The following is an 11,452-nucleotide window of genomic DNA, read 5'->3' as shown; positions in this document are numbered from 1 at the left end:
CAAACAAGTGTACCTTTAGAGTGAGATCTGGGAAGTTGCTAGGTTTCATTGTCAGTGAGAAAGGGATTGAGGTTGATCCAGCGAAAGCAAAAGCTATTCAAGAAATGCCTGAACCAAGAACGGAAAAGCAGGTTCGTGGGTTTTTAGGAAGGCTGAACTACATTGCACGGTTCATATCTCACCTAACAGCTACGTGCGAACCGATATTTAAGTTGCTAAGAAAAGATCAAGCAATCAGGTGGAACAATGATTGTCAAAAAGCTTTTGATAAGATAAAAGAATATTTGCAGAAACCTCCAATTCTTATACCTCCAGTTCCTGGGAGACCTCTGATAATGTACCTTTCAGTAACAGAGAATTCGACGGGGTGTGTATTGGGACAGCATGACGAGTCTGGTCGAAAAGAGCATGCAATATACTACCTTAGCAAAAAGTTTACCGACTGTGAAACAAGATATTCGCTGCTCGAGAAAACTTGTTGCGCTTTGGCATGGGCTGCTCGCCGACTAAGACAATATATGTTGAACCATACTACCTTGTTGATTTCTAAGATGGACCCAGTAAAGTATATCTTTGAAAAGTCGGCTCTTACCGGACAAGTGGCTCGTTGGCAGATGATTTTACCAGAGTATGATATCCAGTATACGTCGCAAAAAGCCATCAAGGGTAGTATTCTGTCTGATTACCTTGCCGAGCAACCAATTGATGACTATCAGCCGATGATGTTTGAATTCCCCGATGAAGACATCATGTACTTAAAAATGAAAGATTGTGAAGAGCCTCTTGTCGAGGAAGGACCGGATCCCGATGACAAGTGGACACTGATGTTTGATGGGGCGGTAAATGTGAATGGAAATGGTGTTGGGGCAGTACTCATTAATCCTAAGGGTGCACACATACCTTTTTCCTCCAGATTGACTTTTGAAGTTACCAACAACGAAGCTGAGTACGAGGCCTGTATCATGGGGATTGAGGAAGCCATCGATCTAAGGATCAAAACTATGGACATTTATGGAGATTCTGCTCTAGTGATTAAGCAAGTCAATGGAGACTGGAATACTCATCAGCCGCATTTGATTCCTTATAGAGACTACACCAGAAGGATCCTGACTTTCTTCAAGACAGTAAAGTTGTATCATGTACCCCGAGATGAAAATCAAATGGCTGATGCTTTAGCCACACTGTCCTCCATGATTAAAGTTCATTGGCAGAATCATGTGCCACACGTTGCTGTGAATCGACTCGAGAGGTCTGCGTATGTGTTTGCAGCCGAGTCTGTTATTGATGAGAAGTCGTGGTTTTATGATATTAAGAATTTCCTCAAAAGCCAAGGGTATCCTGAAGGAGCGTCAAAGAATGACGAAGACATTGAGAAGGCTAGCTGGAAGCTTTTACTTGAACAAAGACGATGTGCTGTACAAGAGGAACTTCTACATGGTTTTGCTCAGATGCGTGGATAGACACGAAGCAGACATGTTAATGCAGGAAGTTCATGAAGGCTCCATCGGTACTCATGCTGGTGGTCATGCAATGGCTAAGAAGTTGTTAAGATCCGGTTATTACTGGATAACCATGGAATCTGATTGTTTCAAATACGCTCGGAAGTGCCACAAATGTCAGATCTATGAAGATAAAGTGCATGTACCACCAAACCCTCTGAATATTATGAATTCTCCTTGGCCATTCGCGATGTGGGGCATCGATATGATTGGAAAGATTGAACCTACTGCTTCTAATGGACACCGCTTCATCCTAGTCGCGATTGATTACTTCACCAAGTGGGTGGAAGCAGCTTCCCATGCCAACGTTACCAGACAAGTGGTTGCTCAATTCATTAAGAAAGAAATTATTTGTCGTTATGGGGTTCCTGAGAGAATCACCACTGATAATGGTTCGAATCTCAATAACAAGATGATGAAAGAGCTTTGCAAAGACTTTAAAATCAAACACCACAATTCTTCTCCTTACAGACCAAAGATGAATGGTGCTGTAGTGGCGGCAAACAAGAACATTAAGAAGATTGTGCAGAAGATGATTGTGACGTACAAGGATTGGCATGAGATGTTGCCTTTCGCTTTGCATGGGTATCGCACCTCAGTGCGTACGTCAACCGGGGCAACTCCGTTCTCACTTGTGTATGGCATGGAGGCAGTCTTGCCAATAGAAGTTGAAATCCCTTCTTTGAGGGTGATGATGGATGTAAAACTTGACGAGGCTGAGTGGGTTCAAGCCAGGTTTGATGAGTTAAATTTAATTGAGGAAAAGCGATTAGCAGCTGTGTGCCATGGACAACTATATCAGAGAAGGATGAAGAAGGCTTTTGATCAGAAAGTGAGTCCTCGAAGCTATCAGATAGGTGACTTAGTTTTGAAGAGGATCCTTCCTCCCAGTACAGATAATAGGGGCAAGTGGACTCCGAATTATGAAGGTCCATATGTTGTTAAAAGGGTCTTTTCTGGTGGAGCCTTGATGCTTACAACTATGGATGGTGAAGATTTTCCGTCTCCTGTGAATTCAGATGTAGTCAAAAAATACTTCGCATAAACTGACCCAATGGACAAAAAAAGAAAGTCCAGGCAAAAAAGGGCATCCCGGCGAACCAAGAGAAAAAGAAAAGAAAAAGGTTCGGGCAAAAGTTAGGGATAAAGAATAAAAAAATAAAAAATAAAAAATAAAAAATAAAAAAAACAAAAAAAACATGTACACTCGGTAAGTCGAAAACCTGCAAAGGCGGCTTAGGCAAACATGGGTATCCCGGTGGATTGAAAACCTGAAAAGGCAGTCCAGGCAAAAGAGGGATTAAAGCGAAGACTACAATCTGAATTATCTGTACTTCATCGCGTTTCAGTGTCTACCATCTTGAAGGATATGATCGGTCCAATCATTCTTCTCAGAAAGCAAAGGATTTGGGGGAAATTAAAGATCTATGAGTCCTAACAGAATTGGAAAATAGTGGAATGTCGTGTTCACATTGCCAATAGGATAGTTTATTTTCTCTTTTGGCGCAATTACCTCTTCCTAGGAATTGCTTCCTGATGTATTTGCCTTTATAGGCCATTTTCAATCAATAAAAGTCGTCATTCAGTCAAATTGCTCTCTTGTTTTTTATTTTTACTGTTTTGTTTGCAAAAAAAACATCCGAATTTTTGATAAACATTGCATCTAAAAACATGAAGGCTAGACAATGACGTGCGGAAAGATAAAACATCTGAAAATCATTTTGAATGCTGAGTACACTTGAGTATATTTTGTCCATACGATCCCCTGGGGCATGTATGTCTTGCCGTTTTGCAGGTTACTATCTTTGATTGATGGCTAAAGCAGATGAGCCCAAGTTTGTTCGAAGGAAGACCCTGTTGTTTCAACACTGTCCAGTCATGTAAGAAGATGGGTCGTCTAAGTCGAGTTCTGAATTTGTTTCCCCAGCATGGTCGAGAGGTTGGTGTTTTCCCACATATGACTCCCTAGTTGAGTTGGTTTCTCTACCGTTCCGAGAATGTCAGATCAGTAAGTATCCTCAGCAGAATTGTTATATATCCCCAGCGGAGTTAACAGTGCCAGACTGTATCTTCCCAGCAGAAGCGGCTGCTCCTCAGAGTTCGACGCCAGATCCATGGTCTCTTTCCTTGAAGCAGAATCTCGGTACCGTATCGGTGTCTGCTCCCCTACTGAGTCGTCTCTCTCGCAGATTATGTTTGCCAGAACCACTGTCGCCTTCCTCAACAGCAAGCTTCCAGTGCCATTCTCTCCCCAGTCAGAGTCTCGGTATTGTGTTATTGCCTGAACACCGCGTGGCCGGTCATTTCCCCATAGAGTTCATTGTGCTGTGTATCTGCAACAGCATTGTCTGAGTCAAGAAGAGTGTAATCATTCCCCCAGAAGGAGTTCTTGCCTCAGCTTGGCATTCTCCCCAGCAGAGTTCCTTGCCTCGGCTTGACGTTATTTCTAACCTAACATTTCACATCCCTGCATGTAGAATCATATTGCATTGCATCCTCTCAAATCGCGTAGCATTTCCATTCAGTATGGAACATTACGCCATAGAAAACTCAAACATATGCATACATGTATTAAACCAGATTGGATCTTATCCCCAGCAGAGACGGATCATTTTCCAACATCAGTATAGCACATTTGCAGCAGTTGCTCTTGGTAACATTCAGAATCGATAATCTCAGTGAGATTTATTTTCTCACCAGCCCAGGAAAGGAAAGCTTGATTCCCTTTCGATTTAGTCCCCAGCAAGTGTCTGCCTTATTTTGACATATGCAGATGTCATCCTGGCGATACCGGTAAGTGTCGTGTTGACCCCCGTAAGTGTCTATGCTTTTCTTTGATGTCGGTAAACATCATCTTTCGATGTCGGTAAACGTCGAATTCCAATCGTTGGCCATCAGTAAATGGCATGTCTCTCATGATGTCTACAAAAATCGTTATGTCAACACCCGTGGGTGTCCTTTCCTTTTTGGTGTCGGTAAACATCATTGTTCGACGTCGGTAAACATCAGCCGCTTGTTAACCATCGGTAAATGGTTTGGTCGTCTAAGACTCCCCAGCGTCTTCGATATCTGTAAATATCGAGTATTTCATTTTCGCCGTTGGTAAACACCTTTGTTCGATGTCGATAAACATCGAGTTCCTTCCCAGTCATCGGTAAATGTCTGGTCTTGTCAGTAAACATCGAGTTCCTCCCAGTCATCAGTAAATGTCTGGTCTCGTTTCATTTGTAAATACCTTTGTTCGATGTCGGTAAACATCGAGTTCCTCCCAGTCATCGGTAAATGTCTGGTCTTGTCAGTAAACATCGAGTTCCTTCCCCAGTCATCGGTAAATGTCTGGTCTTGTCAGTAAACATCGAGTTCCTCCCAGTCATCGGTAAATGTCTGGTCTCGTTTCATTTGTAAATATCTTTGTTCGATATCGGTAAACATCGAGTTCCTTCCCAGTCATCGGTAAATGTCTGGTCTTGTCGGTAAACATCGAGTTCCTTCCCAATCATCGGTAAATGTCTGGTCTTGTTGGTAAACATCGAGTTCCTTCCCAGTCATCGGTAAATGTCTGGTCTTGTTTCACTTACAAACATCATTTTCCTCCCCAGTGAAGCCGCCATCGGTAAATGGCCTCGCTTTCTTTGATATCGGTAAATATCAGATTTGTTTTGAAGCCGCCATCGGTAAATGGCCTCGCTTTCTTTGATATCGGTAAATATCAAATCTGTTTTGAAGCCGCCATCGGTAAATGACCTCGCTTTCTTTGATATCGGTAAATATCAAATCTGTTTTGAAGCCGCCATCGGTAAATGGCCCCGCTTTCTTTGATATCGGTAAATATCAGATTTGTTTTGAAGCCGCCATCGGTAAATGGCCTTGCTTTCTTTGCCATCGGTAAATGGCCTCGCTTTCCTTGATTCGCCACCTACAGAGTGCAAATTCTCCGGTTCTTTTGGTATTCAATCCCTGTTTACCTTGAAAGTATGATAGTCGTTGCTTTCATCCGTTCAGGTTCACAGTTGATTGAATAGGGGCAGCTGTAACACCCTAAAATTTGCCCTCCTCATTCCTGCATTCATTTTTAAGTCATTCTAGCATTTCATATTGCATTTCATCATGTCAATCAGGATCAAATCCAAGAAGCTTGAACATCATCCAAGACGCTTTGTGGGTTCTATCCGGGTAATCAGTCAACACAAGGGAAAGACTTGAGTTACTGCCAACAGGTGCAAATAGAAGCTATTCATCATTTGAAACGCTAATCTTGAAGGAGCAAAAATCTACTGCTGAGTTGTCATGCTCGCTAGGCGAGCAGCATGATTCGCTAGGCGAGCAGATCCTTCGCTAGGCGAAGAGCACGCGTTTCAGAAAATAACAAAAAAGTTTTGGGCTTTAGTTGCCCTCATTTGAACCCACCCGGTCATGAAATCAGGTTATAAATACTAGAGCTTCAGTAAAATAAAAAAGACTGGAAAAATAGTGAGAGGAGAAACATAAGGAAAAGAGGCAGCGACAGAAACCTACGAACTAATCTGCAGCAACCTCCAGGCAGCTCTGAAAGTTTCACTCGGACTCACAGACTTTTTCACCTCCATCTCACGCGAACCCTAACGTTGCTCTGCAAACCCAGCCGTGCCTTTCGATTGCAACCGATCTCTCCAACCAGGTTTTCCCTTATTCCCATTACCTTATGCTTTTAATTTGAATACTCTGAATGTATGAGGTATTATCGTGAGGTTTTGCCCACGGTTAGATGTATATGAATATGTAAATCAATGCCTTGAGTGCTTAATCGTTTAATTTCTGAGATGTGTACCATAGGGTTTGGGATTTCCGAGATCGGACTGTTATCAATGAAGAACCCAAAACCCGCAGGCGTTCGCTAGCATCTTCGCTAGGCAAGCCTACAGCGAAGCTTCGCTAAGCTTTCGCTAGGCGATGCAGCAGCGATCGTGATAGTAGTTGTTCTTGTTCGAATCTGTTTTGTCATAACATTGTTTTCTATTGCATCCATGCGTTGTTTCCTAACCTGTTTGTTGAGCTTTTGTGAGGGCTCACATGACCTTAAAAGAGATGGCTTGCGTGGTATTCCACTTTATTTGTGGGATACCCCTTGGAAGGTTATTCTGATTACCTGTACTGACTCGCTTTCTGTGATGGCGCTTAGTTGGGAAGGGTCTTTGGGTTTCTTATTTTTTAGGTACTGTTAGTTCGGATCTTTATCCGTACGGTAGACCTCTCGATCCCTTTATTTTTCCTACATTTTACCGCTTTATTAGCTGGAAGAACTCGATAGGAGGTAATGTTTTTGTGTGTCCATTTTATGATACATGTTTTGTGTGGTGTGGTCGTCTCCCCCATAGGATTGCTAGGCTTCGTATAGTCTCTCGTTTGCATGTCCATTAAGGTAGCACTGTTCCTTCGTCTAGGACTTCCTTTTTGCATGAGCATCCCTAAAACATAAACAAACTCATTGATTTTTCTTCTCCTAAGGACATGTTGACTCCTTCTACTACAGGCGAGTAAGTCTCCAAAGGTCGAGCATCAGGTAGATTGCGTAGTAACATCGTTCGCCCAAAACCCTTAACCCGTAGTTAGCCGAACTACGTTTTGCTCTGATTCTCAATCCAGATGAGATACGTAGGCATAAGACGCGATGTCTTAGCGAGCACACTCCTTCCCAGCCCATAGGTAGCCGAGCTACGAAGACTCTGATTCTCATATTCAGATGAGATACGTATGCAGTGGATGCGACATCCGTGCGAGTCATTTCCTTTTGACCTTTTTTTAGTAAATAGTACATTAGATAAACCCACACCCTTTAGACAAGAACTACAAGAGTGGATCCCGTAGAGTACTACGGATGCGTAGGGGTGCTAATACCTTCCCTTCGCATAATCGACTCCCGAACCCAAGATTTGGTTGCGAGACCTTGTCTTTTCCTTTCATTTTCCAGGTTTACTTCGAGTGTTTCCCTTCCCTCCTTTGGGATAAATAACGCACGGTGGCGACTCTTCTGTCATTCTTTTTCGCCGGTTGTTTTTTTGCATTCTATTTTTTAGGTTGCGACAAGTAGCTAGGTAATTAACAAAGTCGGCGTACCAGGGTATTTGGTCACTTCTTGAGTTTTTTCAATGTTCCAATCCATTGGAAAGTCGGGGTCATCATCCTGAATGGTTTCGATTCTAGCCATAAGTCTATCATATGTAAAATCGTCATTTATATGCACTAGGTCTGATTTTAAATATTCAAGCCTAGAAAGGTGGTCAACAACTACATTTTCCGTGCCCTTCTTGTCTCGAATATTCAGGTCAAACTCTTGTAGTAAAAGGGCCCATCGAAGTAACCTACGTTTAGCGTCCTTCTTGCTTAACAGGTATCGAATAATTGCATGATCTGTGTAAACCATAATTTTAGCTCCAACCAAATAACATTGAAATGTATTAATACCAAAAACAACAACAAGGAGTTTTTTCTTGGTTGTTCCATAGTTAAGTTGGGCGGCATCCAAGGTTCTACTGGCATAGTAAATTGCATGTAATTCCTTGTCTTTTCTTTGCCCTAGAATAGCACCAATAGCGTAATCGCTAGCATCGCACATGATTTCGAAAAGTTGGTTCCAATCTGGAGGTGCATAATGGGTGCGGAAATCAGTGCTTGTTTTAAAAGGTTGAATGCTTCAATACATTTTTCGTCAAAAATAAACTCGAAATCTTTCATTAGAAGGCTAGTCAGAGGTTTGGTTATTTTAGAGAAGTCTTTAATAAAGCGTCGGTAGAAACCGACGTGTCCAAGAGAGCTTCGGACTTCCCTAATGGTCTTAGGTGGTTTGAGGTTTTCTATAACCTCTATTTTGGCTTTATCAACCTTAATGCCTCTTTCGGAGACTATGTGTCCTAATACTATTCCTTCGGTAGCCATAGAGTGACATTTTTCCCAGTTCAGCACAAGGTTTGCTTCCACGCATATTTCTAGAACTTTCTCAAGGTTAGCTAGGCAGTTTTCAAAACTGAATCCGTATACCGATAAATCATCCATAAAAACTTCTATAATCTCATTGAGGAAATCTGCGAAGATTGATATCATACAGCGTTGGAAGGTAGCTGGGGCATTGCAAAGTCCGAATGGCATTCTCCTATAGGCAAATGTTCCATAAGGGCATGTAAAGGTTGTTTTCTCTTGGTCTTCGGGGTGAATAGGAATTTGGAAAAATCCCAAGTATCCATCTAAATAGCAAAAGTAAGAGTGTCTAGCTAGACACTTAAGCATTTGATCTATGAATGGGAAAGGGAAATGATATTTCCTAGTTACCTTATTTAGTTTTTTGTAATCGATGCACATACGCCAACCGTTTTCCACGCACTTAGCTACATGCTCGCCTTTCTCATTTTCCACAACTGTGACACCTCCTTTTTTAGGTACCACATATATAGGGCTCACCCACTTACTATCCGAAATTTGATAAATTATACCAGCCTCTAGTAGTTTTAGTATTTCTTTCTTAACCACATTGCTCATTATAGGGTTTAGCCTTCGTTAATGTTCTTTGAAAGGTTTAGAATCTTCCTCTAGCAAGATCTGGTGCATCCACATGGATGGGCTTATCCCTTTGAGATCAAATATGTTATATCCTATAGTTGAGGGATACTTTCGCAAGATATCTAAAAGTGGATTCGTTTCATATTCATTTAAGGTGGCACTCAATATAACTGGGCGATTTAGTTTTTCATCTAAAAACTCATATCTTAGATTCTTGGTGAATTCATTAAGTTCTATAGATTTTTTTAGGACATGGCATATGGTTTGGGGTAAGTGCAAAGCATTCATAAAGGTTTTCATCCATGTAAGGCTCCATTCCAAATTTGTCGTCTTCTCTTATGGAAGTCTAGGGAAATTTCATTGTCTCGGGAGGTCCTTCTTGATCTAGCTCCCTTATGCATTCATCAATGATATCGATGGCATAACATGAGTCTTCTATGACTGGTGCCATTAGGAATTTGGAAAGTGTAAATTCTATCTTTTCATCACCTACTTCAAAAGTTAATTTTCCTCTTTTAACATCTATTATGGCTCCTGCTATTGATAAGAAAGGTCTACCAAGGAGGATTGGGATTTCATCGTCTTCTTTAATGTCCATTACCATGAAATCTATTGGGATATAAAGTTGGTCGATTCTAACTAGGATGTCTTCTAATATGCCTATTGGATATTTTATAGATCTATTGGCTAATTGAAGAGACATATTAGTCGGTTGCAATTCTCCTAGGTTTAACCTTCTACAAACTGCTAAAGGCAGTAAGCTTACGCTTGCTCCCAAGTCTAGGAACGTTTTGTCTATAACATGATTCCCTAAAATACAAGGTATGGAAAAGCTTCCAGGATCTTTCTCATTCTTATCAAGTTTATTCTCAGCAATGGAGTTGCACTCTAAAGGTTTGGGATCATCAAGCCTACGTTTGTTGGTCAAGATGTCTTTAAGGAATTTAACATAAGTTGGTATCTGTGTGATGGCTTCGGTGAATGGTATTTCTACGTGGAGTTTCTCGATCGCCTTTATAAAAAATTTATATTTCTTATCAATTTTGGTCTATTTAAGTTTTTGAGGGTATTGAATTGGTGGTTTATAAGGAGAGGGGGGAACATACATTTTTTCTTTATTTTCTCCCTTATCTTTTTCTTCCTGGTCTTTTTGTCTCTCTAGTTCCTCTACTTCATCTGTAGACGCAATGTTTTTCTCAGAAGCCTTTGGTTCACTCAAGGCTGGTTTTACATGTTCGTCAAAAATGGTCCCACTTTGTAGGGTAACTACATTAGCTTTCCTTCGGGGGTTTGGTTGAGGATGTCCAGGAAATTTCCCTCCAGGTGTGGCCTGGGGGGCTTGTTATTGTGCTATTTGTGAGATTTAGGTTTCAAGCATCTTATTATGAGTGATTATCGAATCAACCGTAGTTCCTAATTGTTTGATCAGTTCATTTATATGAATATCGTGGTTTATGAACTTTTTGTTTTGCTGAGTTTGGGCCGAAATGAAGTTCTCCATGATTTTCTCAAGGTTTGGCTTTTGAGGTACGACCTGCATAGGTTGGATTGTTTTTTGAGCTTGAAAACCTAGTGGTCTTTGAGGTGTAGATATTTGAATAGGGTTATTGTTTTTATAAGAGAAGTTTGGGTGATTCCTCCATCCAGGATTGTAAGTGTTCGAAAACGGGTTTCCTTGGGCATAATTGACCTGATCTGAGTTTGATTCAGTTAACAGGTTGCATTATGGTGCAAGATGTCCTTTGGTTCCATAGATTTCACAATCTACATCTAATGCCGCCGTAGGATTTGCAGACATGTGTTCAACCTTCAGGGCTAAAGCGTCCATTTTAGCTTTCATCATGTCCATACAATTTACCTCATGTATTCCTCCTTTGGTCTCCCTTTTCTCCACTGATTCTCTTTCTGACTCCCATTAGTAATGGTTTTGTTCCATATCTTCGATGATAGCACAAGCCTCGGGGTAAGGTTTGTTCATCAGAGCACCATCGACGGCAGCGTCGATGGACATCTTTGTGTTGTAGTGAAATTCATTATAGAAGGTGTGAATAATCAGCCATTGTTCTAGGCCATGGTGTGGATAAGCTCTTAGTAGTTCTTTATATCTTTCCCAAGCTTCAAAAAGTGATTCACCCTAATTTTGAGTGAATCTGGTTATTTGGTTTTGAAGGACAACGGTCTTACTCGGGGGGAAATATCTTGCAAGGAACACTCTCCTAAGGTCTTCCCAAGTAGTTATCGATTTATCCGGAAGGGAATATAACCAAGATCATGCTTTATCTCTGCAGGAGAACGAGAATAGTCTTAGACGAATTGCCTCAGGCGAAGCACCGTTGGTCTTGAACGTATCAGCTAATTGGATAAAAACTTTTAAATGCTGATTTGGGTTCTCTGTAGCAAGACCTGTGAATTGGTTTTGTTGC

The 11,452-nt window shown here is 41.3% G+C and overlaps 1 non-coding gene across 1 annotated transcript; it reads left to right on the top strand.

Annotated features, from left to right (window-relative positions):
* The first annotated feature begins 11,095 nt into the window (after positions 1 to 11,095).
* Positions 11,096 to 11,202, top strand: LOC127089554 (small nucleolar RNA R71). The gene has a single exon (XR_007791133.1). It is a non-coding gene; the product is annotated as a small nucleolar RNA R71 (small nucleolar RNA).
* Positions 11,203 to 11,452: the final 250 nt, after the last annotated feature.

The sequence above is a fragment of the Lathyrus oleraceus genome, chromosome 5, assembly GCF_024323335.1.
Source record: "Lathyrus oleraceus cultivar Zhongwan6 chromosome 5, CAAS_Psat_ZW6_1.0, whole genome shotgun sequence".
Lineage (NCBI taxonomy): Eukaryota > Viridiplantae > Streptophyta > Magnoliopsida > Fabales > Fabaceae > Lathyrus > Lathyrus oleraceus.
Note: the sequence above shows the minus strand (reverse complement) of the source record. Positions and strands in the feature narration are given on the sequence as shown.